The sequence below is a fragment of the Ambystoma mexicanum genome, chromosome 4p (assembly GCF_040938575.1).
Source record: "Ambystoma mexicanum isolate Mex_15411 chromosome 4p, UKY_AmexF1_1, whole genome shotgun sequence".
Taxonomy (NCBI): domain Eukaryota; kingdom Metazoa; phylum Chordata; class Amphibia; order Caudata; family Ambystomatidae; genus Ambystoma; species Ambystoma mexicanum.
Window position 1 is genome coordinate 1009923011 of NC_090927.1, and position 27714 is coordinate 1009950724.

Below are 27714 nucleotides of genomic sequence, written 5' to 3' on the forward strand. Positions count from 1 at the left end.
CCACCAGACAACCCAGGCACAAATTAAGCACTCATTTAGATTACGTTTTGAATGTGCACCTCTTTGCCATGTACAGAAAACAGTTAATGCGCTTAAAATTCTCCTTTTCTGGAGTGATGATGATTTTTGTGGGATCCTAGTTACAAATGCAACACAACAAGGAGTGCAATCTGGAGTTAGATGCAAAGCTGGGTGCCTAAAGTGAGTAAATAAGTAAGAACAAAAAGGAACACACCAAAAACTTGGGCCTGTACTGTACACAATTTGCACAGTGTGCAACCTCTATCATGCAGTAACATGAAGCTGTCTGCTGTATAAGAATACAAGTACTGCCACTGTTATATGAAGCTGTAAATGAGCTCCTGGTGTACTAAAAAAAAGTCTTAGCCAAGTTTTTCTTCTGCCAATATGTGTTGCCTTGCATCTCTTCCTTGCACTGAACTCCTGTGGCAAAGCGCAGCGCTGTGGCTTGTGTGTAAGTATTAGATAGGCATTTGCTAGGCACACAGCTATCACATGTCCAGGTACTGACACCATTTTCCAGCTGTTTCCGGATTATGGGCATGTCACGAGGTTTTTTTTTGACAGAGAGGGATAGATAGTGGGTGGGAGTGACCCTAGGGATTAACATGTCTGAGGGCAGCATATGGCTGGGTAAAAAGTATAACAACACCCACAAGTTTTGTGTCTTCCTTTATATCTCATCTCCCTCCTATGTGTACTCCAATGGAATAGTGTCGGCTTATAGGGGGCGCTTTATAGCAAAAACTAAAATATAGTGGAAGCAGAAAGGGGCCAAGGTTACAGAGACCTCTCTCACTGTCTGGCTCAAGCAACAGGTCCCAACAAAATAACCATCTTTTTCTCTCCCACAAAATCCCAATATGTTCAGTACGAAATACCTGCTGGTTGCTGTAGCCTCCTTTCCAGTTTAGCAAAAGATATGCTAGCCCTGCCCCATACAGTCCAATGGTTGGGTAGAGGGAACTCCTCTTCAACGACGTTATCACCACTGTGGTTTGATGAAGTGGGGGCTCCTTCTGTAGTATAAACTGCGAGCCCATTTCTGTTGAGCCACACAATGCAGAGTGGGTAGCCCCTCATTTGCAGAGGAGGGTGCACTCTCAGGGCGTCCTTTGGGAGGGGCCATGGACGGTCCAAAATTCTGTCTGGAGGTCTCTACAATTAACGTCCTTCTAAAAACTGGACCAGTGAGGCAGTAGCCACTCATTCGCCGCAGGCTTTATGGCAACCTGCAGAGTGGCTTGTGGCATTGCGCCAGTGAGCCTAGGATTCATAAGAGGCGGGGCTGGAGCTGTGGTCGAGAGCCCCTGGATGCAGGGTCTTCAGTGGCTGTTGAGATATGACCGCCTCCTTTATAGAGTGGTTGGTTTGGTTTATATATATATATGCTTTGATGTTTAGGGTTGTTCTCCCTGCAGGTATGATGGTTCTTGCTCCATGTCGTGTGTGTCAGGAGCTGCTGGTAGGCGGGAAGCCATGTTGCATCTTCTGTTCTTTGCCTCCATGATTGCTTATGTTTTGGCTGTTTCCTGATGCTCGGTACAGGACTCCCTGAAGTCTGAAGGGTGTCTTTCAGCTGGAGGTGATTTGTGTCTGATCAATTTTGCTCCATTAATGGATCCCAGCCCTGGACCACTTCGAATATTTCTGTATGTACCCCGGAAGCAGACAGATCGCCCCATACCGTGGCACCAAGGAGGGAGGAGCATCCCGGTGCCTCGATCTTTGCTCAGCTACACTGATGCCATTTGCATATAGTGTTGTGTGTCGGTCTAGTGCTGGGATGTGAGAGTGCGTCATGACGATGTCATGACGCCTCTCTAATAAAAGGGGCTCTGCGGGCACGCATAAGGCAGTGCAGCAGAGCCCCAGGAAGTGGCAACTCGTGTCTGTGTGTCCTCATTTTGGTGCGGTTGCCACGTGGTTGTGGCCTGGTTCACTGGTCCTGCCTGGGTGCCCCCACCGCTAGGACCGATTAGGGCGGGGTGCCCCCAGCTGCAGAAGGAATCCCTCCAGTGAACTGGAGGCAAGTGGGTGATCCCGGTGGTCCATACGCTGCGTGAGCGCAGCGTCCTTGGTGCTTGTCGTGTGCCCCGACAGCATCTGTGGCCCGACCTGGTGACAGGGGGCGGGCCACCACATATAGGCATTCCAAATCATGATATCTGAGGGGGCTCTCAGGTCACCACTAGTGTGGTTGCTGTCAGGAGCTGGGTCCACCCTCGTGGGTCCCCAACAAACGAATCAGGCCACTTGCACCAAATGACAGAGCAGAGTAAATCTGTGAGCTTGTTGTCAATGATGCACAACTGCAAAGCATGTTTGGTGCAAGACAATAGAGAGATGTAATGTAAAGGAAAGGAAAGGGGTTTTGTAGAAGGCCATTCAGCCATTTTAGTGGTCTGTCTGCACATGGCCCTGTAACAGAACCTGGGGGTGAGGGGCGGGTTGCTCATTGGTTAGAAGGAAAGCCAGATACCAAACCTGCTGTGTTGATGGGTGCAGGTCTGAAGTACCTGATGCGTGAGGGCCTCTTTGACCCATTGTGTTTGGCGGTAACACTTGCAAATATGTTTATCAAGAGAGGGGAGCCTAAGATCGGATAAATCACAGAGCTCTCTTTCTGGGTTTAACCGCTGATGTGGGGTTAGGGGGTTTTAGAGTTAAAGAGGTGAGCTTTGTAAACGCTCAATTAGTCTGGAAACTGATTGGCCTGAGGTTGCCGTGTATGGGCGCTGTGTGTGTAGTGTAAAGTGGTAGGAGATGTTCAAGGGCAGCGGGTTTGGGAGAAGTGGCGGTAGACACAACAAAGGGTGCATGAAGCAGGGGAAGAGTACGGCACTATTCGGGATTGAGGCAGCCGGCATAATACAGGGAACTGATGAGGATGTTCTGTTGACTGTGGTCATGCTCATTCAATACCATCTCAGTTGCGTGGAATCGGGCCTGAATTAGTCTATTCTCCACTTAGTCTTTGTCAGAGAGTTGTATGTGGGTTTCTGTTAGGTTCATGCAACTTTAGGGTTGCCCTCTGTTGGATTCGAGTTGCAGAAAGTAAGTATAGTTTGTTGTGCTTTTAGTGCTGGTCTTGTGGTTTAGTCAGTTGAATAACCACATTTTAAGCTGTTTTGTAAAGGTAAGTGAAAGCAGATCCTCCTTGCCATTTCCAATTGATGCTAAGCACCGGTACAGTAGCATTGTTGCTGGATCGAAGGGTTATCGATGGTTGGTAAAGGGAGAATTTCCTTGTGGTCAATGTAGGATCCCTGCCATAAAAGGTGCTGTGAGCAATGCTATGAGTTTTGAAGTGAATCCACTGTTTGATTGGCAGCCAATGGGGTGTCCAGCTCCCTGATGTGTTGTGTTGGTATCTCTCCAGTCTCAGGAGTCGTCTGGTTCTAGGTTTTGGACTCCATGCAGTCTGTTGCATAGGTCGTCCAGGGTTCCAAGATAAAGGTTCTTGGTGTAGTCTAGTCTTACGAGTTTAGTGCAATTTCTGCCATGGTTCTGTGTGTGAAGGTCGGATAGGATATTGTGCATCACATAGTATGGCGCTCGACGAGGAAGAAACTTCCTGCAATGGCATTAACCTGTAGTTCCTGTCTGAGATCACGGTCTCTCATGCTTCTGAGATTTCTGACAGTTGTCATGGGCAGATGGTGGGCCCATTGCAGCAGACCAGTGGATTGATGTTGGGTTTAGTGGCGTCATGCCACAGATGATAAGATCCGTTTTGTTTGGGGTGAGTTTAACTCTGTTAGTGACCATCCACGAGTCCATGAGTGGGAAGCATGTGCTTGGGTCTGATGAGTTCATTGTAGAGCCATTTTAGAGCATGTAAACGATTTGCGCGTTATCTGCATAGCTTAAGTATATGAGGCCTGAGTTGTTAAACAATCTCAATAGCAGCGCCATGTAGATGGTGAGTAGTAGAGGCGATGATCTGGCTCTTTAGGCTACTCCATTTGTCAGCATGTGATGATGTGACCTGAAAGCACCATGTGCACGGTTTCAGTAGTCTCAGTAAGAAGCGAGGCAATCCAACACAGGGAAATGTATTTCACTCCAGTGTCCTCTAGTCTTTTTAGTAAGATCCCATGACAGATAGTGTCCAGATTCTGTTCAACGTCAGAAACAGGCTTTTATTGCTCTAACAGATTCCTCTCTGGAAAACTCAAGCTGTTGATGGAAAGCAAATTTGTCTGTAGAAAGGTGATTGCTTCTACAGAATTTCTCAAGCCTTCGGTTTGCTTTTTTGATTATATTAGGTTTGAGAGTAAACCGTTTTGGGAATTGTTTCAGGGTTACTGGTTATTTAAGTGTGGAACATCCTGTGTTTTCGTCTGGTTTTCAGTGATATGCTGGGATTTGGAAGCCTAATGTTTTTCCAGAAGTATTTTAGGTTGGCTCTCTTTCCAACGTCTAGTTAAAATTGGGGGTGTTTTTCTTGATTTTGCAAGTGGTGCTTCTTCAGTGAAGATAGTGAATGGGATAGAGAGGTCCTACCCCCAGGGTAAGCAGACACGAGAGCTGGTAGTGCAGTTCTTGTTACAAAAGACACCATCCAAGGTGTACACAGCTTCACGCGTGGAACCTTTAACCAGTTGTTTGATGATTGGTGCCTGGGTTTTTGCATAGAGGGACTCAGTGGCTGCATGGGTCTCTGTTTCTAGCCAAATGTTCAAGTCTCTCAGTATGCTGAGGTGTTGTCCGTCTACTGAAGGATTAGCGACTGCATCAGCCAGTTTGTGAAAGAAGAGTTAAAAGCGTGGTCTGTATTTTTATCTCATTTATTTATTTTTTATTTTATTGGTATATTATATACAGGTGCCAGATTGCACGAGTACTTTAAGGCTCTGAATTCACCTGGTTGCAGCCAGGATGTAAAAGCATGTACAGAGCATTGACATTGAATTAGTGTTAGTAAGCAAATTCTTTTCAAGGCACAAGAGAGAATGTTCCAGAAATGCTAAGGAGACATAGAGGGGGTAGTGGGTGGGCAGGGAGAGGAGAAATGAAAGGAGGGAAGGGATGGGATGAAATGAAAGTAAGTGTAGTTTACTGAAGAGATAAAACTGCAATGGTGGTCTGAAAATGCATATCAGGTAAGTGCTATTGAGGTAAAACAGAGTCGGAAGGAGGGAGAAAAGTGGTGGCGAGGAAAGTGCTAACCACAGAAGAAGGAGGGGGAGTAGGTAGGGGCTGTAGATGAGAAGGAACCTCTGAGTGGATATGTGTACGGCTAAGAAAGATAGGAGAGATTTCCAGTCAGGGATGTTGTCAAAGAGTTACCCAATATCCTTTGAAAAAAACAAAACAAGATGGCCACTGCCATATGAAGCATCCCTTTTCTATGTCTATGGCAGCCTGGGGGAAAGGAGCAGCGACGCCGGGAGCCCCAGCAGGCGAGTAGTGGTGGGGACATAGTAAATAATTTGGGGGCCACATGGAGCAAGGGTGGCCCAGCAGGAGGGCTGGTGTAAGGACTCGAGCACCAGAAAAATGGCAGCACCTGGGGAAGGAGATCTGGTGGCTAGTGGAACGCGGACGGGACACTGGCAGTTCTTGCATGTAATTACAGCCACCTAATTGGCTGAATGTGAATAATGTATCTATGCAATAAGTAAACTAAGGGTGAAACAAATTGTTGTAGGTAATCAAGGAGCCACGTATAGCTGGACAACAATTAATCTAGCGGTAAATCGATTAATGTAGACAACCAAAGAGTGAAGTACAATTGGACAACAGTTACTCTAGCTATCTAGCAGTTGACCTATTTATCTAATATTTAATCTAGATATACATGAATATAGTATAACCATTCAACCATTAGTCTGCCTGTGCAATAAATAAGGTATTCAATAATTAATCTGAAAATGTAATATTAATCTATTAATACAAAAATGTACCCATCTGTACAAAAGATCCATACAGCTATCCAATGATTCATCTAGCGTTGAAACAATACAGGAAACCAATGTGTGAAGTACAGTTGGGCAGCAATTAATCTAGCTGTGCCGCAATTTGTCTAACTATGCAGCAGCTAATCTCGAGATAAAGCAATTAATCTGGTCAACCAAAGAGCAAAATACATGTGTGAAACAACAAATCTAGCTATGGAACAATAGATCCATATGTGCAATAATGAATCTAGCTATGCAGCAATTAATCTACTTATGTGGTCATTCAAGTAGCTGTGCATCAATGCAATAGGGATATGTAATCAAACTCCCAACCACAACAAATCAACCTATGTAAAGATTAAAATGGATATGCAAAAAATGTATCAATTTAAGTAAGAATTAATATAGCTGTGTATTAAATTATTATTTTTATGGAACCATTAGTCGACCCTATAAGCTAAAGGAATGCAATAATTATTCTGGAAATGCAAAATTGATCTACTTATACAATCATAAATCTAGCTATGCAACATTTCCATCCAGCCAAGCAAATAAATAAACTAGCATGAAACAATCTGGGGTAACCAAAAGCAAAGTTAATAGGTCATTGTCCCTTACCTGGGTGTAGACCGGCCTGCAGAATATGTGGGTGGCAGGAGCGGAGCTTGAGTGACACAGCGGTCAGGCAAACAGGTGCCACCCTTTGCCTTTGCCCTTTGCCAGCTTCCTGGGCGGTATGTCTTGGGGAGTTCAAGTTTGTGGGAAGGTGCGAGTGCCATGACTGCAAGGGAACCTAATACATAGTTCCAAGGGGTGGAAGCAAGACCAGCCAAGTGACAATTATTAAAGATGCCGAAAGCAGAGCTGTAATGCCAAATCCCCAGAGAGGGCAGAGCACTGGAGATTCTGACTCACTGGAGGTCGGTGTTCTGGGTCACATCACCACAATGGAACACCAATCAGTGGTTGTGATTGTGAGCAGCTGGCAGCAAAGCTAGGCCGAGGGGTGGCATCAAGGAATGGGGAAAGTGGTGCTATAAGTGCAGGGGGAATCGTAAAAAGCCCAAATTCACTGGGAGGGCACAGCAATGCAGACGCCAACTTCCGGGAGGGTCCTTTGCGGGTCTCGAGAGAGCCGGAAGTCAATATAAGAGATGAGAAACAGGGTGCTCTCTGAAACAAGAGCTACATAATGACAGTACAGTAGACACCCAGTTTTCTTTGAGCTTAAACCTGTCGGTGCTGATTTTGACACCAATAAAATAAAAGATTTGAAAAGAGAAGCCACAAGAACTAAAAGGAGCAAGAAATTAGAACTTCCTCTGCATAGCCCTCCAAAACGGGTCACCGAGTACCAGCTTCTTTAAGTCACACGTAGTGCTGAAGATGTAGGAAAGAAAACGGTGTTGGTTTTTCCTCCGTTTCTGTGGCCTCCTCCACTAGAGAATGTCTTATTAGCTTCTTTTCATCTCTGTGCTTTCTTGCTCGCCCCTTTGTTGTTCTCAGATGACGCTACTGCCTGTTAAAGCCTTGTTGTTCAGGCAGCCACATACAGCTCTTTTCACTTTCAATTGCTTCTGTAATACGCCAGAAAGTTCCCATTTCCCAGACCTATTATCTCTTTCCTTCCCATCCCCTTTCTAATATCCCTTTCTTTGATGGCGCGCCTTACATCGCATTAGCCTCAATAATTTGCTTTCATTCTCAGTCGGCACCGCTTCACGTGTATTAGGAATATGGCCTACGGAATTGATTCAGACTTTAAAAAAACAGCCCCCAAGAGAACGCACGAGGCTGTGACAGGTCAGTAGAGCGACTGCCTATCACCGGGTTCCCAGAGCTAAGACTCCAACACAAAGTATGTCTTAAGGATTTTTATTAACCTTTTTTTATATAGACTAATAGAATGTGTCGGGATGGTGGCAAAACGCAGTAAACAATGTGTCAAGATGGCGGTGTCTCCAAGCGCGTCAGGGTACAATGTGAGGGAAGTGCCAGTCTCTCCCAACCACAGAACAACAGAAGGGGGTTTTCTGCTCTTGCCACAAAGGGGAGCCATTGGAGAAATGTCCAGTCCCGCCAATTTCCAGAAAGCAAACACCTGTGAGCATTCATCTTGACAACAAACGGCGATGAGAGGCGAGGCCTAAACAAGTCCAAAATACAGACAACAAGAGGCCATTGTGAAATGATGGCACAAAGCACCCCACAAAGCCTCCCCTTGAAGCTTCACAGGACAGCAAAGGTTTAGCTACAAGGGGAGTCAGTTGGAACTATCAATGATCTCACTGACGACGCATAGCCTACATACAAGTGGGTGTAGTTTTAGGGGGGATAAGGGTGTTCGTTCCCTCAACTTTTGTTGCACACCATTTTGTCCCACTCATTTGGCAGTGCCCCTTTCATTTAGATGTCATGTCCCCCGCCCCCAACATTTTCAGCAAAGTTACCCCACTGCGCATGCAGTCCTTATGAGGAGTGCACAGAGCTCAAGAAGGTTGGAGGTGGTCAAAGAGGCCGATAAGAGCAATGATCCATGAAGGACACCAGGGACCAAGCACACCCAGAAGCTGACAGGCCTTCACCTGTGAAAACAAACAGAGGCAGCACCTATCTCAGTGCCAGGATACACTTCTATGCTGGCAAAATCACCGCCATGCACTGGAGACCCCTCAGTGAAACAGCAGCTTCTTGAATAGCCATACGTAGACGTTAAGGGCTTCACCGAGACCACTGCTCTCTCAGAACAAAGCGAGGGCACATACAAAAAAAACGGGTGATGGAAGAATAGTGAGCGAGTGAACCCCAGGAAGACGTGGGCCATCATTTTCTTGCTAAAACAAAGGATAACATTCCTACGGGAGTAGTGCATATGAATTCAATCAGCCATTCAACCCACAGGGGAGCGTGCCATGAACACATCTAGCTCTGATCAATCCTTGAAAACACTGACCCCCCATAAGCAATGTTCCCTCTAATTATTTTTCCCTAAGTGCAGGAATGGTTAGCTTTTGTGCGCACTTTATTTTCCACGTGCGCAACTTAACAACGAGGTAAGTCACTTTGTGAGTTTGCAAACCTAGTGAGTTACCATTTCTGAAGAGTTTGGAAGGGCATGTCCCCTTCCTAACCACTGCAATTCTTTACAAATTAGTGTAAAAGGTGCATTTTACAACATTTTTTCCAAACATATATAGGCTAAAAAAAGAAATATTTTATATGTGATTATAAGGAGAGCTTATCAACTAGTCCATGACTTCAAGATATGCCATAGTACCTACCAAAAGTACTCCAGTACAGAGAAGAAAATGTGTATGCACAGAAAAAGCTTTGTATACTCAGGATAAACAATAGGGGTAGTTGTGGCTATTCATTTATCGACACCGCCCAGAGACAATGCAGAACGTGTTTAATGCCATTGAAATAAAACACTAGTTTATTACAAAAATATATATTGCTTATCACAAATGTGATTGTCAAAGTCAGAGAATTCAGATAGGATCTAATTTTTGCAAAAGGAAAAATGGCAACTAAAAGGAGTGTGTAAGAATACATCCCAATAGGAGTACATGTGCCACTTAATTAATTAATGTATTTAATGAAGTAATTCAAGGCCCAGGGGAACATGCCTCTAGTTCTATAAGGATGATAATTGCATCAGAATAACCACCACAGAATATGATCAGAATTCCTGGGTCTCTGTTAACTATCCACATTATGTTGTCCTGTGAGTTGTGACAACATTTGCTCAAAACAATCCTTACGGCTACAAGGCATATAAACATCAATGTTTACTCTCTAAAAACAGGGAAATGGGCCCAACAAAAACGAGAAACCAAGAACACATGGGAGTCTTCCTCCTACCTCTACCCACAAGGTTCCACTGATATTTATTTGAATCAGTGACCAGCAGAGCAGTGGCATCGGTAGGAGCTCTAATAATATTACTGCCCAATGTCAAGAGGAATTTTAAGGGGAAAGAACTTATTTTAATGAGCATGAAATATCCCTACTGTCAAAGTGAATTATTTTCTTACTCCCTCAAAAGTAATTTGATTCCAAGAAGAGAGTAAAATCATATCAGAGCCCTGCTTTTAACCCTGAAATAGAAGGTGAAATGACAGGGCACATAATGCAGCTTATAGTTTTGCCCACCCTTCCTCGCTACAGCAGAGATAAACTTAAAAAAAGTCTTACTGTGTTTTTTTCAGGAGACCCATTGAAGAATATCACATATATTTGCCTTTTAAGTCAATAGCAGCAATCCTCAGGGGTACAACAGATTGAGTGCCTTTTTGTTTGACTAGAGACCTCTCTTTTGAAATTCACAGATATAATTTAAAGACGATGCATGGGGATGCTACAGGCACTAAATGCAAACACATGATTATATTGAAAATCCCTCAGCAGTGGAGAATAGGAAGAAACAGAAGGTGCAGTTTCCTAGACTGTTACTATAGTTTCTTATCCTTTAGCAAACAACTAATTTGCTTCACTGTCTTGTACTGCAAAAACATCTGATTTGATTTTTGAAAGTTGCTGATTTGTTCTTCAACCTGAACGAGTATTCTCTGTGCCCTTGCACCCATTCCCCTCCCCGGCTCCTTTGCTGTCCTCAATACTAGTTGACAGGGCTCTGTAAAAAGTGAGAGATTGTAGTAGCAAAGCACTAATTCAGATATTCGCATACCCACAATACTTTGCAAGCAAAACATATTTAAAGCTTTATCATGACATTATATGAAGTTTAAGAACATGTCATTAATCTGCATGTGCACAATTACCATGAAATGAATAAAATATTGTTTGCAACATACCCCACCTTTAATTTGTTGGGTAGGAAAAGTGCTCAGTGAAACTGTTTTTGTAAAGCAGAGAATTACCACAAATAATGTTAAGGTCTATGCCCCATGGAATTCTGAAAACATGGAACGGATGCATATGTTGCATATATTGTGTAAAAATCATGCTAGTTATTTGACTATGTGTTGCCCTAATACTTCATACAAAAATGGCAGGCATAGCCCATACCTATTATTCCTCGCAGGCCAAGTAAATGATGTTGCAATGTTGTTCTCCACTTATAGGGTAATGTTAGCTTACTTAAAGTCAGTATGCAAAATTTGAGACGACAGTTGGGTTGCATAGTCTGGGTGACGCTTTTGCTGAGGCACCACGAGTAACAGAAATTATTGTGCTTTAACTTCATTCCTATTATAACAAACAGAAAACAAGTGGATGTAGGTACAAGTCTGGTAAACGTTTGCAGAGCCAAGGTAGGCATAGTGACCGTTCTCTGGTAATATCTGAATGTGACCTGGGGCATATGTTCGAGTCATAAGGTTTAAGGGTGGTAGAGTCAAGCATAGGAGTCATGGGTGGGGGATAACTTATTTAGTTAATGTGTGCAGGCATATCTTAGCAATATCTTCTGTTTGTGGATTCACCTTTTCATTTTAGTTTTGAACCTTTTGTGGGTGTATTCTGTTTTTAGGATTCTTAGGTTTTTTAAGGTCAAACTTGCATAGTAGGGCAATGAAAATAGGCTAGACCAGAATATCAAGAATAGTTAGTCCAATTTAGCTTTATTTTGTGAGAAAGCAAATATTAGGTACCTGTTGTGGCTTGTGCCTTATTAAATCTTTTTGAACTGGTGTGAATTTTCTGTTTGCGCTGCTAGAATTCTTCTGAGCGGCACCCAGGAGGAAGCTTGGCAAGCGCACGTGCGCACTGCTTAGAGGGAACATTGCCCATAAAATAAGATCACACAGTTTGTAGATAAATCCACTTAGATGGAAAGGCAATTCATTTTCCTGGCAATCTGACACCTTGTGGTCTTGTGAAGAAGGGATGTGACCTATGATCTGGGGTCAGGGCAGCCCCTTTTGGAGTGGGACCAATACCTAATTGAATGTGGTCTTTTCCCTTCTGTAATGGCATGGCAGGCTGAACAATGATGGCCCAGAGCAATGGCAGTGAGTATTATTCATTCAAATCCTTCCAGCCATTAGCCTTCACTTTTGCTAAAACTATGATATACTTTAAATCGTTAAGTTCCCTCTGCACTCCTACACTTAGGTCCTAACCATGCAAATAAAATACAGGTTGCACTCTTGGCTCCCAATGACATAAGAGAGAAATCCCTGAGAGTAAACAGATGGGTGCCATGTCAAACCATTACCAAGATGAAAGGCGCTGTCCTGATAGCTAAAACCTTCATGCCAAAGATCCAGGATAGAAATGATTAATTACCGGATGTTAGGGAGAATTCTCAGAAATGTGCTAATTCCCTCTACCTTAGAGACCCCCAGCAACTTTGCTGGATTTTGAGGACTTAATTTTTTTTAACCTGGAGAGAGTGAGACCATTTTTTCCCACTCTGTTTTGTATTTAATGTGATTTTGTACACTGTGTTTCTTTTTGGTTGTAGAGTCTGACAAACTCCATAGGTATCATCTTTTACATGGTGTCACACAGCACCTTCAGTGCAGTAACACAGGGAAGTCTTTCAGATTTCCCAAAGGTTTAAATACATTCTCTGGGATAAACTACTGTTTCCCAGAGCAGTAAAGTGAAATTGACTTTACTTACATTTGTAACTTTCTAGACCCATCACACACTATCTAACAATAGGGTGCTGGAGGGGTTACTTAGTATCCCCTTTGTCTAGCTTCTTGTGTAACATTTGTATGTTACCCTTTCCTCACTGATTGGCTGGTGGCAGTGGTTTACTTTTTACTACCATTATGGGATTTTACTGCGGGCTACTTCCGCAGCCACGGTAAAGCACCCATGAGTGCCATTTTTGTTACAATGGCCCCGGTCTTCTTATTTCGACATTTCTTTGTGGAAAGGTCCTTCCTGAGATTTACCAGGTTTGGTCCCTTTGTTTGTTTTGTCTTTGGCGGGCTTCACGAGTGAAACCCACCTCTGGCTCCAGGGTGTCTGGGGCGGGCAGGAAGCGAGGGAGGTGCCCGAAACTCCCTGTGCTTAATCTTCTAGGAGACAGGAATGCACTCTTAGGTGATTGGCTGACTGGCCATCCAGCAAGGACAGCCACCCTGCTGGGTCACAGACAGCTAGGCTGGAAGGAATGGGAGCAAGCATTATATAAGGCGAGGCTTTTTTGGCTTGGAAGGCAAATTCGACCACTGGACGAAGGAATCCGAAGAAGAACTTAAAGAAGATGCCTGCTGCAACTCCTGGACTGTTGATTTGCCCGGTGAAGCCCTGCTGCTGTGCTGAAACTCCAAATTCGTATCGACAGAGAAGCTCCCGCAAGGACGACTTCTCCCTTTGAGTCGGTGGGACCAATCAACTCCAAAGTAAGCCACCTGGACATCCTCTCATAGCTGGTTGAGTATCCACTACAGTCGCTGCTGGAACCGGATAGCCACGGAGAGGAACAATAGTTTGTGTGCGTTGCTTTTAAGCTAGCCAAGAGCTCCAGGAATATCCTCCGGACTCCCGGGAAGCAGGACTGACCAAGCCTGAGCCCCCTCAACAGAGTGTGGGACACCAGACACAAGGATAGCCCATCTCGACAGCCAGGAACCACGGTGTTGCTATTTGCGGTAGACGCGAGGAGCTGAAACACTGAACAGCCACTTGTTTGAAGTTTGCCAGTTGCGAGCGGTGACCGTCTCATTGCAGTGCCGGAGTCCCCAGAAGTCCTCCCTCTTGTCTCCACGACAGAGGCCCAGGAACAGCGAGATCTGCAGATCTGCACAGCAACAGAAGTCATCTGCTGCACCTTTTCTTCAACCTAAAGGTACTGTAAAGTCTAAGAGAACTTACCTCTTGTTGCGTAGCCACTTGTCCTTGTTAGAGACTTGCTTGGTTGCATGTGTAGAGTTGCCGTCAGCTTCTTTACTTCACAAGCCTAATCAGCTTGTGGCCCTACTTTGATTTTCTTCTATTCTACCAAGACTTCTTAAACATTGGAAAATACTTTCTACTTAACTGCAAGAAGTACTTCAGTTCCCCTTGACTCTTGCTAACTTAACATTGGCTGGCCTAGGCTCCATGAAGGACTCTTCTCTCTTCTGCTTATGTGTTTTGCCTTCCTTCCAGGAAAGGGTTAACTGACTTTGCATTGGTGAGTTGTATTGAAAGTACTGGCCTATTTAAGAATAACTGTATGAATACTTGTTTTATTCTGAAGGTGTATTCTAACTGACTGATAAATAAATTGATAATTGTTTTATCAACAAACCCTGTGTGTAAGAGTTTATTTGAACACTTGCTATTGTGAATCTCTGTGCAACTCCCCTACAGCTCACGTTGACCCCTCTTGAGATAAGCCTGGCTGCTCCACACGCTACCAACCTGTGTAGTGCAGACTTATACCAAAGATTGGGTTTCTATTGCCAGGAGGTCAGGGCTGTTGTGGTCCACCCAAAGGGTACTGCATACAATCTTGCCTAACACCAGAGAAACCTTGGTATTACCAATATCCCAAAAACTAACAAAATAGAGCTTCCCGGAAGCTTTATGCAACCAGGGCCTCCTGTGGCTTTAGGCAAAAATAGGCCATAGTTTCATGAACACAGATCACATGGGTCTAGCAATAAGGACTGGTGTCCCTGGATGCAGCCTGGAGAGGGGGTTGCATCACAATTGGCTGTGCCAGTGGCATTCTCACGGGTTTCCTGAATCTCAGCACAAAGTTAAAAAAGGTCTGCCCTCAACACAAAGTCATTGTACCATAGAAAGCATTTACTGCCGGCTAATAGGTGGCCCCAATATTTAAAAGCACACGCTTGAGCACCTCACCCCATCAGCCAGAATTGGAATGATCCCATCCCGTAAAGTCCCTTGTCAGGTTTACTCCTCCGCCTGCTTCACAAGGCCCAAAGAATTCCAAAGTACTGTACAAGATTTTGCTAACTAGAGTAGAAAGAAGGAACATATTTTTCAGAAAATGTATTGAGGCCCGGGATGAGGCACACGGTTAAATCCATATGGGAAGGAATGGAACTTTGTCTCACAGTAGGAAAGAGACACCTTCCACCGTATTCATTAAGAGCGATCCTGCAAATGACAATTAACCAGTCTAGACAAATTATGCAATCGGTCTGGAAACCGCTTCGATATCCCCTCACTCTAGCTAATGAAATTTCCATCTGCCCTGTGCATAATGGTGAATGCGCTTCATTCAAAGAAGGGATCTAAGGGTTAAATAATGAACAAAAGGAAGTGAGGAATATTCTCCTCCCTGAAATGCCCTTAAGGGAGTAGTTTCTGACCTGCAACCATGAAAGATACCAACACTGGAAAAATGGAGCTACAGGTAAGAAACTACTCCCTTTACCAGCATTGGATCTTTCATGAATTCACATGCAGTGAATAGATTTTGTAGCAGTATACATGTCGAGAGGAGAAAATTCAGGCAAAGATTAGAAACTTTTGCCATTTTAGAGCCACGCTGTCAGATTGAGGGAGCCTGGGTCATGATGTAGAGTCGTTCTGCGATAGGAGATTGGCGTGAGTTCCCAGATGGATTGGATTTTCCGCCAACAGTTGAAGGAGGTCCAAGAACCAGGTTGGTCTGTGCCAGTACGGTGCCACCAGAATTGACTTGCATTGAATCTTGCTGATCACCCGAATTGTCTGCCTGATGAGAGGGAATAGAAGGAATACATATGCGAAGATGCCGATCCATGGGAACGAGAATGCGTCCCCTTGAGAGCCCGGTTGTGGAATCCTGCTTGCAAATTCCTTGCACTGCTTGTTGCCCTGCATGGCAAAGAGGTTGAGAGGGGGATGGCCTCATCCCAAGAAGATTCTGGATATCTGGTTTCTGTGCAGTTGCCATTTGTGGGACTGAGTCGAGTCCCTGCTGAGGATGTCCGCTTGTTGGTTGTGTATCCCCGGGAGGCGGAATGCTTGTAACACAATGTTGGTGTGAATGGACCAGTGCCAAATGGACTGCGCTTCTTGAAACAGGGTGTTTGACCTTGTTCTGCCTTGCTTGCGCAGGTAAAACATTGTGGTGGTATTGTCCGTGAGGATTCGCACTACTGAATTCCTGATTAGAGGAAGGAAAGACTTTAGAGCTCAATGGACCGCACGCAGTGCCAGGACATTTATGTGGAGGAGGCATTCTTCGGGAGTCCACAGGCTTTTGGCTTGGTGCTTGCCTAGGTGAGCTCCCCAAACCACCAGGGAAGCATTGTTTACTATAGTGAGATGGTGAGTGGGTTCTTTAATGGGCATCCCTTTCGAGATGTTGTCGAGGATTGCCCACCATTTCAGTGTCTTTGTGAGAGCCGGTGTGATGGTTATTTTGTCTGCAGGACAACATGGTCTCTTGTAGAGCCATGTATTTGCGCACCGTGATTTGTTTGTTCAGAGCGAAGGAATTTGTTAGGGTTATTAATTTTTTCACTGTGTCAGTTGAGGGTTTGACAAGGCTTTGTCCCATGAGAAATTGTGCGCCCATGAACACCAAACCTTTTGATGGAACTATGCAAGATTTTGTGGAATTGATTGCAAATCGCAATTGTTGGAGAAGAGCTTCTGTTTGTTTCAGGCAAACCGGGGTTTCTTGATATGTTGGACCTCGAACCAGCCTAGCCGTCTAGGTATAGGTAGACGTGGTCACCCTGTTTTCTGAGGAAAGCTGCCACTGGTGCTAGTCATTTAGTGAAAGTCGTGGGGGCTGATTTGAGGCCGAATGGAAGGACTAAAAAATGGTAATGACTTTCGCCAACCTTGAATCTAAGATACTTTCAGTTTTTCTGATGTATTGGCATGTGAAAGTAAGTGTTTTTCAGGACTAAGGTCGCTAGATACTGGTGGGGGTGTACAGCCTTTATGAAATCTGTAGTGTGACCATTTTGAACTTTTGCTTTTTGATGTTTTTATTTAACTTTCGTAATTCCTGGATTGGACACCACTTCCTGCCTGGTTTCTTTACGGGGATGCATCTTAAATATGCCCCTTTTTGCCTCAATGAAGGAGGAACTCTTTTGAGTGCCCATTTTTTAAATATTTGGTGCACTTCCTGTTGTAGAATTGGAAGGTGTGGGTGTGACACCTTTATGGGAGGTAAATGTTTCTGTGCGCGCTTGAACTCCAAGAGGTGGCTGTGCTTGATGGCATCTAGCACCCATCTGTCTTTTGTAATTGCTTGCCACCTGTGGAGATGAAATGCCACATTTCCTCTCACCGGTGTGCCCTTGTTCTGTCTACCTCTTTGAGAGGTGGTTGATCCACTTTTGCGTTGTACTTGGTGATACTCTGTGCTGCGCTGTGAGGACTGTTAGTTCATTTTATATCCCTGGCAGTAGTACCCGAATCTACCATAGTTCTTGTTGTCCTTTGAGGACAAGAACCTAGATAGACCTGAGGCACCTCGAAAGGAACAAAAAGACCTTCTGCCATGTAGCGCTGTTAGTGATCTAGCAGTATCGAAGTCTGCTTTCATTGTTTTAAGGGCCTCATCAATTTTGTCACCGAAAACCTTTTCTCCCTCAAAAGGCATGTCGAAAACTTTATGTTGTCCCTCCTGTCTAAAGTCGGTGCAGCGTAGTCATCCTTGCCTTCTCAGGGCGACCCCATTACCAATTTACTTGGATCCCATTTCTGCGAGATCCACTGCAATGTTGATACTATGGTTTGAGGCCTCCCTACTCTCCCGTACAAGTGTCATGGCTTCTTTCCGCTGTTGCTCTGGAAAGTGCTCTAATACAATAGCCAAGCGGTGCCACATTTCTGTCATAACGAACCACTATTGCAAGGACATTGGGCGCTTTAACTGTTGTTGCACCGATGGTGAGCACATACATTTTCCTGCCTTCATTGTCTGGGGGAGTGGCGCATTTGTGCTGTGTACGCGCCTTGTGACCTGCTGCCGCTGACACTGCCGACTCTGGAGAGGGCTGTGAAGTTAGACATTTTTGTGTTGCATCCATTGCCTTACATTTTTTGTCTAGTCTCCCTTTCAGTGCCGGTTCTGAGAAAGGATGTTTGAGGGTTCATAGCCCTTCTTGCCAAACATGATCTTGGATGGGTATAGAAAACACAGCCTTTCTGCGCTTACCCATGTGATCAAAAAGAAAGCAGTCTTTCTTTTCCTCTGCAGGAGTTAAACCAAATTCCTGGCATGCCTTGGATATCATGGCGTGGAAAGCACTAATGGCGTCTGGAGGAGAGGGTTGTGCTGCAGACAATCCTGTATCCTGGTCCGGGTCCTCCTTATTCCACGTATCGTCTCAGCGAGGGGCGGTAGAGCTCATGTCCCTTGGAACTGTGTCTTGATCTGTATCCACTAGTCCCCCTCATCTTGCTCGCCTATTCGCGGGCTATGCCTTCTTGGAGGTGGAGGTCCTGGTGGAGATTGGGCTCTATGTGCCAAACGTGAACATTAGGCACAGTCCCTGGATGAATGCCCTTGATCCCATTCTTCTTGCTGGCCTGGTATACCCAGGTAATTTCTGCATAGATGGACCCCCTGAGGCGGAGGAGGTGGGAGCCTTGCATTGAGTTGCCCTAGCAGCGTTTGCAGGTTGATAGTACCAGCAGGGGGAGTAGAGATTGCGGGTTTAAAAGGGGATATGATGGTGTCATACCTCCTGTTCCCGATGGTGTAGATGGAAGACCAAATGGTGCATCATAAAGCCGTAGAGGTGTTTCTTCTCCTCTTGACTGGAGGCGACCAGACGACATGTCCTGTACATGAGGTTGGATCATGCATTCTTTGGAATCAGAATCCGTGACCCCCGGGCATTCCTCTCGTGAAGGCTCAAAATCCGATGTTATTTCATGCTGTGCGATTTCATCTGGCATGATGGCGGAGTAGGTTATAGGAGACACACCTAGAGGAAGTTGCCTGTGTGCCACAGGATCCTCTGTAGGGGCTTTTAGTATTCCTTTACTGCAGGATGATATATTGTCTTGATGTAGTTGATGGGTAGGTAGTTCCATATGAACCGCGGCTTCAGCCGTGGTAGTGGTTGAAGGGGTTGTGGGAACTGCAGCCTCACTGCCGGAAGATTTGTGTTTTCAAATGTCGAATTATTTGTTTTTTCTATATTTTTTTTTGGCTCTAGTATATATATAAAACATAGGTAAAAACTAAAAAAAAAAAAAAGGGGGGTTTCGGGGGGAACCCCCCCATTTTCAAACAAAAAACGTCATTAAAAAAAATTAGACATTTTTTTTTCAACATTTTCTTTTCGACATTTTGACTTTCGAGATTTTGACTTTCGAGATTATCACTATGAACCCCAATTTCATGGTCAATTTTGATGTCAAAGTGATTATCATAGACGATTTCATCATCGCAGGGTGCTTTGTGGACGACTCTTGTCCAGAGGAGGATTTGTGACCTTCTTTTAGAAGTGCTAGACTCCGAAGACGAATGGTGTTTCTTTTTTGAGGACGAAGATGGGGTCTTTGTGGGCGATTTGGACTTGTGTTTCTCCTTCGTCGGAGAGGATGTTCTCGAACAGTGGGAGATGGACTTGGTTGACAGGCGTGACAGGCGTGAACCCTTTCGACAACGGTGTTTTTGTCGTCAGACTTTAGACAACTGCTTAGATGCCGACCGGGAGCCTTCACTGCTACCTGACATTTTTTTTGCAAGAGAGTGGGGATGTGACGAGGTCTTATCGTGGCTTGTCAATGATTTTGGCTCAACTTTTTTTGGTTTTTTCGCTTGCCATTCTTTAGACCTGGACCTGTGGCTTGACGGCGAACACTTGTCAGAGGGGGTGGTAGCTCTCCCACTCCTTGAAGAGTGCACTTCCGACGCCGGGTAGGCTCCTTCATCAAGCCCAAAAAATTGTCGACGGTTTCTGTCTTTAAGGATTTTCTGTGAAAAACCCTGACAGATTTCACATTCCTCCAGTGAATGGTAAGGATAGAGGCAGTATAAACAGTCTACATGCCTGTCACCATCATAGACGTTCTTTAGGCCGCAAGTCCCACGAGCCCTGAACAAGGATTTTTTCGATCCAGTAGTCTCCATGTTCATAAAGGGGACAGTAGATGAGTCGTCGGATGTTCCAGTTAGAGTATAAGTTGAAAAAATATATATTTTGTGTGGAAAGACAATTTCCCTTTGAAGAGAAGAGCTTGAGGAATCCCACCAGCTAGAACGATGGTTGAAATCTGAAGGGAAGCTGCTGGGGCGGAGCTATACACTCGATGTCCCATTGGTGGGGACCAAAAGCACCCACAACAACCTCGATGGGACACTCAAGGTGTAAAACTTTTTCCATAGGAAAAGTACTAAATTACAGTAACCGGGGATTCCCAGCCTGACGACGGGGGAATATTCACAGCCTGTGAATCCATGAAAGATCCAATGCTGGAGAAACAGCAGTTTCAAATGTATGTTATGTTGTTATATTTATATAATGTGTCCTGCCATATGTAACATACGTACCCGGGGAAGGACGCTCAGTCAATTAGGTGACTGGAACAGCGGGTGGGAACACCTATCGCCCCCGCCTGCTGTTTCCAGCCACCCAAGGCCCTTCCCAAGATGGCACCATATTTTTTCTCTTTCGAATCTGGGGAGGCAACAGGGAACCTCCCCACCCCAAAACAAAACAAAACAAAACCCTACCCCATCTCCAAACCCCCTCCCCACTTACCTGCTGGACCAAAGCTTTGTGCTCCAGTCCGGAGCTCCTCCCACTCCCGGCTGTCATAGTCCCTTTTCCGATGGCAGTGCCCATCTTTTCCCGTGGGAGGTTGGTGTCGCGCAATAAGCATAGCCACTCTCCCGAGAAAATTAAATAAACTATTTGCACCCCGGGAAAACCTGGGGTGCGAATAGCAATCACGTCCCAGTAGGGGGGTGTGCAGGCTGGTAACAGCTTCACTCAGACCTGCCTAGGCTCAGGCTGGTGGGCCATTACCGGCCATGTACGCCCCCCTGCTGGATCGTGATTGCTACAGTGTTGAAGCACTGTAGGATGCATGGCCCTTCAGCAGAACCACAGTATGAAATGGCAAGAGAGAGGAGCAGCATAATGCATGCAGCAGAAATTGTAGTTTAGGCACTTTATGGAAAGCTGAGAAGTCTAGTGTGGAGACACTGGAAGTCGGAAATAGGATGGAGAAGATGTAATAAGTCCTTTAAAGTTGACAAACTATTTGACAACTAGACACATTTGTTTACACATGATTCAGCTGTAAGCTATGGGGCACAGTGCTATAAGAGAAATGTGGCAGGAATGAATAGTGTATGAACACCTAGGGCAACGGCCTACAGTTGAGGGATCTGCTACACTTTACATGCACTCTACATGCAAATGGTAGACACTATGTGACAGCTGGACCAAATTTCTCGTGAGACTCATCTACATGCTGTGGGGCGATGTGCTACATGCAACGTACGTTCACAGTGAATGATATGCCTTCACATGCAATACAAATTGAGCAGATCTCTTACCTTGACCCAGCAGTGCTATTGCTGCACACCTTATTGTTTATTGGAAAACAGGCCTCAAAATAGGCCACATGCGCGTGTCTTAACAGCATTGGCAATGTAGGCCTCACAATAGGCTGCATGTGTTAAAAGCATTGGCATAGCAGGCTTCACAGTAGGCCACATGTCCCTGTGTTAACAGTGTTGTAAGTGGTCTTGTAGAACGCCCTTCTGCCACTATTTGTGGCTATATCCTTTCCGCAGATCTCGCACCAGACACACACACAGATGGTGATTGAGAAACTGAGAAACTTCCATCAGGGCTCCTCCCATTTTGAGATTTAAAATTACAACGCAATTCAGCATGTCTCCCCGATTCTGTGCAGCCATATTTTTCTGACCATACTTCTCTATCACCTTTCACTGTGAATGTTTCTTTTTTCTTTTCATTTACCCCCCCTTTGACTTTTGCACTTTCAACTACTCCTTGTTGCGCAAGTCTGCGAATACTTAATAAAAACAGTATCACTTTATAATAAGGTGCACTAATGCATTATTTAATGTATAAATAACATGTAACTAAAGTGTAACAACCATTTACTAACAAGGGTGTTTATTGAACTTCAAATAAGGGCTGGAAAAACGGCTATTTAATCCGAAAGCAACAGATGGGAGCGAGCTACGACCATCAAATAATAATAACACTGTCCTAGTGGTGTCTTGTCAAAATAAATGGGCCTATACTACTAACCCTATTGTCAATCCTTGCCTCTAAATACAAATAGTGTGGGAAACAATGTTACAAAAAGAAAGAAGTGTTCACAAAATGATAAGTCAGGATGTTCAAGCCTTCAGCACGGGACAAGGCGGCACACTCGAGCTTAGCCCAGTCACTGGCTCCTCCAGCACGAGGATACAGTTCAATCACCAGCATCAGGGCCCTCAGTGCCCAAGTCTCTCTGCCCTTCAAAGTCTCTTTATTCAGAGAGACTGATGCGACAAATAAACAATATGTTCCCTTCTCTTTCAGACTTTCACAAGTACTCAATTTCCTAGGCGATTCACTATTCACCTCGGATCCCCCTCAGCCAGGCTCAGATCCTCTTAACACATTGTTTGTAAATTATTTATGCATCCAATTTCTTTTAGGATATTCTCTTTTCGGTTGACTCGCGGTTCACCCCTGATCCCCCTTCAGTTGGGCTCAGATCTCGGATCCCCTCAGTCGGGCTCAGATCTCCTGTTTAACACAATGTCAATTAGTCTTCCTCTACCAGGCTCGGCCTAATTCCAATTTCCAACATAACTCTACACCAATTTGCTTTAACTAGAAGCCGTTAGCTGATCTCCTTCCGCCGGGCTTGTATTAACTTGATATCCTTTTTCATCAACTATCGAAGAATTTTGAATGTACACAAGGTTTTACATTACCCATTGCAGTACCACTTCGATTTCACAATTCTTTATCATTCTTCACATTTGCCACTTTCAGTTGGATACCTAACAGAGACTTTCGAATGAGCACCCACTTGATGCCGGACCAGTCTGTCTATGGTATTGTATCTGGATTTCAAAGTTCAATCACTCACTGCTGTTTAAATTGTATTCACGTTGCTTGCCATATATGCGTCAAGCACTGTTCTCTTTAGTTTTCCCTATACAATGTTGCAACCTTGGCTTCCACACAGACCAGTCTAGTATCAGTCTCTCCAACTCACCGGCTGTACAGACTTTACTCGTGCTGCTTTGTTGTAGGAGCCAAGGACAGTACCACAGCGAGAAATGATTCTCCCCACCTTATCGACACGGGAGAGCCCCAGGTACCTCCAACACACAATGCAGGATTCTTCACCTTAACTATGGGTCTTACATCTTCTATTCTTGAAGGTTTATGAAAGTAACAGTCTTTCGTTGAAAAGGTCAAGGGCACTTCCCTCCTTTCAATCCTCTTCGGTTCTGCTGTCTTTCTCTTTGTATTAAACTGCCATCTTGGAACTGCTGCTTCTTCATGTGTTTTGCTTTGCTCACAGTGTGCTTTCGTGCTCCGCCTTTTATCTGTGTGGGGAAGTGTGATGGAAGTCAGGTGTGTGTAATGGTCAGTAATTGCCTGACCCTGAATGACATTGTATTGGGACATGTCAGGTATACGGCTCGGGTGCTAGTCGATTTTCTCTCACAGTGAGCTGTCCGTGAGAAAGTGTTCATGTTGGGGAAAGGGGGTGGGGTGAGTTCATAAGTATCCTACTTGGTAGGATGGGGTAAAGGTGTTACAGGGAAGGGGATACTATGTCTCGCCATCCAGTGTCCCACTTCCACTCCCCAAAGACCCTGACCCAGGTGAGCCTCTCGCACTGGTCTACCCCCAGGATCTGGATCAAAAAGTGATGGCCGTGTCCTGGCCACCTGGATGACAGATCCCTGGGGACTAGCGGATGAGACAACTTCCGGTTTCTCACATAATTCACCAGTGGTGAAAGAGGGAGTCCCACATGGTTGCATCAAGACCAAACTGTGGAGACCACAAATGAGACCCTTTCTACGTGCATTGTGTAGAGCCCAGTATAGCACAAAACTGCTGTCCCTGGCGCATTTCGCAGTTGGGAAATATATAAGATTTAACAGAGCCAGTGAAAGGGTTCCATCAGGAGGGCAGGAGAGGTCTGAACAGTTTGCAGTATACACAAGTAAGTGGCATTCCCGCTTTAATGCTGGTGGATAATCATTCTGTCTAGAAAGACTCCAGAGCCAGTCCCTGTATATGCGACACATTAATTAGTAATTAGATATACATTACAAAAGTTTAGTTACACATTTGTTTTGTTAGTAACTCATTAGTAAATGGTTGTTAAACTTTTGTTGATTATTAATTATACTTTCACTAATGCATTATTAGTGCACCTTATTATAGAGTGATAACGATAGCCAATATATTCCAGTCAAAATTGGTACTTATTTTATCACCCTATGAGGAAAGATTGAGTCCACCCTGCCAAAGTTTAAGCCTTCAACCTACATGTCCAGTCGGAATGCACCAGTGAGCACCGAAGTCACAGACAGATCACTGGCTACAGTATCCCCTGCACTATCTTCCCGGCAACGCAGAGCTATATTACAGGCAATACATGTGAAACTGTCGGCCATCTTGCGAGAGCACAGAGTGAATGAGGCTACACGTGTGAGCTAATGTAACCCATCCAGTTTTAATGAGACTTTAAACATTGGTATTAGGAAAGAATGCAAAAGAGCTATGAATATATGTACCTTTAAAATGCCGGAACGTGGGATGATTTTGAAATGGTTTATAGTCATTTGGTCGAAAACAAAAATGTCGAAAGTCATAATGTCGAATTTTTTTTTTCAATACGTTTTTTTTTTCGAAATGGGGGGGTTCCTTCCAAACCCCCTTTTTTTGTTTATACTTTACCCATTTTTTATACTTACCAAACCCAAAAAATACATATAAATAAAAAAATAATATATTTGACTTTTTTTTTTTCAACATTTCTTTTTCGACATTTTTGTCATTCGACATTTTTTTTTCGACATTATGACTGCACACCTTTTGAAATATATTTAGTGTTTCATGTGTGCCGCCAGATCACGCATGCAGAGCGTGCTGCCCAAAAACTCAAAAGAATGAGGCTAACAGTTGCAATGTGTGACTAAGCAGCTGTGCAGGTTGCTGAATACTGCGCTGTCCCTCCCTGGCTGGGAGGTCCCACAATATTGTATGTGCCCGTGCTTACACAAGACCTCAGTTTAAATGTTCCCCCCTGCTTGAACATCTGAGAGCTTAGGTGTAAATGCTAGAAAGCCAGAGGTCGAAGTGGGCTGGAACAGTTTGGAGAGGTGCTCCTCTACTTATAAAAAAAACGTTTTACTGTTCCTATACTTTTATTTTAAAAATAAACTGTTCCGGAATGGTTTTGTTTTTAAAATAAAAGTGTAGTAAGAAGTTGAAACTTGCACTTCAGTGCACTGCACTGAACATTCCCTTAAACAGAAGGTGTGTATTTGAGGGGTTGGATTGCTTGTGGGAGGGGGGTTGGTGATGGGGTTTGTGAGGAGCTGGGAGCAGGCCAGCAGGCACAATAGTTCCACTACTTCTATTTGTACACTTCGACCACTACAGAAAGCATGCAGTCCCCACAGTGTCATGTCTCCAGTGTGCCACCCTGATCTAGTGCGCGACCAGATCGGACATTCTGGTGGTGTCCAGGTCTTCCACATCACACAGTGGTGTGCAGTGGGAACAGAAATGGCACCGACAACGCAAACTTTCTCTCTGGTTCAGAGAAACATATGTCCTGTGCAATCATAGAAAAAGAGGTCAAAGTGTAAAAAAAAACATAATGGAACTATGGTCCCTTCTATCCGCTCCCCACCAACCCTCTTGCCACTCTCCCTCCCTCAATACAAACCCCATACCTGTTCCACTCCACCACACAACACTCTGTTTTACAACCGTACTCGCAAGATGTCAAGAAACTCGGTGACATAAAGATGCAGCGTAAACGGCCACCATGACTTTCCGTCATTGTCCCTCACAGCATGCAGCTTTTTACACCCTCCTATTTCTAATCACCCACCATTTGCAGCTCTTCAGGGACATGCCACGCACCATAGCAACCTCCCCACGCACTCATTACCTGTACACACAACTATTCCTGCAGCACTTTCATGTTAATCGTGCTTAAATCCAAAAGAAAAACACTAATCGATGCAGTGCAGGGCTATGTGGCGGCTTGTGTATAAGTGATGCATGCTAAGCAGGCTATTGAAAGAACAGCCGGAGCCAGCTCCTGAAAGATAGCTGAGCAGAATGTGACACTCGAGCATTCCCAGCAGTGCCCAGGTTCGAATCCCAAGTAGGTGGGGAAGCAGAAAACAAATCTTCCTTGATAAAAAGTATGGGAACGGTGGCACATTTTCCCAAAAAGTAGAGGAACATGTTACACTATAGTTCCCTTCCACTTCAACCTCTGCATAGAAGGCGTGGAGAAAATATCCATAACTACAGGTGGGTGCACAATTTCACGAGTGTACCCACCTGTATTCAGATAGAATAATGTGATATGGCGATATCAGCAATGTTACATTTCAAGAGAAGTTACACCAGATACAATGTTAATTTTTAGGAAAAATCACTCCCCTATCTCCCGAGTTGTGCTTTATTAATGTACAATCAAATCAAGTCTGTTCTTAATATAGAGCAAACATTTCTGTTCTTCAAATAAATGAATGGCATATGTGCAAAGATTGACAACAGATGTTTCACATAGTGAAAACACTCCTTTTGGGCGGGACAATGAATAGCAGAGAGTTCATTTGTTCAGTCATGTTCTGTGTTGTATGGTGGAGATAATTATCCAGCACATGGAAGCGTCCCTTCGAGACATTCTGCGATAAACCATAACAATACGGAGGCACTGTTTCATGATAACTGCAACCACCTTACTGCAAGTGTACACATGTTGGACAAGTATCTCCACGTTCTGAGATGGAATTGCACTGACCAAACTAAAGCACTGTTATTCTCTGTTGCGCCCCGAAGAGGCAAGTTCATCAAGTCAAACACATGTTGGCAATCTTTGAACATTTGGACTTCATTTACATCAAGAATTACAATGTTGTCTGCAATCAGAAGTGTTTCACTAAAGGTTGAAGGTGACCTCCTCCCCAGGCTTTCATTGTTTGACTCTTAGTTCTTTTGTTTTCTTGTGGGGGCTAAAGAGCACCGACGTAGCTGTCAGGTGAACGGTCTGGTGTTATAAATAACGAACTACATCCAAAAAGAGATGTTCCAATGTTCATATTGGTTGTGTATTCTGAGTATTCTTGAACGTTCTTGTGTATACCCAAGGTTCGTCAAGCTTTTTTGGGGAAATTGTAAAGTTGGAATGGCACCAAGCCTTTTTAACATGGTGAATGGAGCTGCATGTTGTCCAGAGTTTACCTTGATGTAAATTGTGAATACCTTTAGAATCAATTTTTCGTCAACTAAAACATATATCTCTGAGTAGGAAAGCATGTTTACCTAGCACCATCAATATTATGGCGTGTTTAAAAAAAAAAAAAAGCAGAAAAAAAATTATACTGATGATGTGAGTGTTAAATCGCCCATTTAAGGTAATAAGAAACCTACAACATGGTGTCACCTCGTAGCCTCCGAAACACTTGAAACCTGACTGGACTGCTAATGTAGGAGGAGGTCACCATTTATTTTACTCCTAAGAATTTAATTCGAAAAACATTTGAAACAACAGTATATATAGGAAACATTTGTATCCTTAGGTTCAACATAAAGGAGACATTACATGCGACCTTAACATCCTAAAACAAACACGATCTTAAAACGCATGTAATAAAATCAATCATAAAGTGTACTGTGCTCTGAAGTCC

General features: G+C 44.3%; 1 long non-coding RNA gene across 2 annotated transcripts in view; it reads right to left on the reverse strand.

Moving 5' to 3' along the window:
• The window catches only part of LOC138453595 (uncharacterized), a 767559-nt gene that overhangs the window by 284710 nt on the left and 455135 nt on the right, over nucleotides 1-27714 (reverse strand). The gene's annotated exons all lie outside the window — the stretch shown is intronic.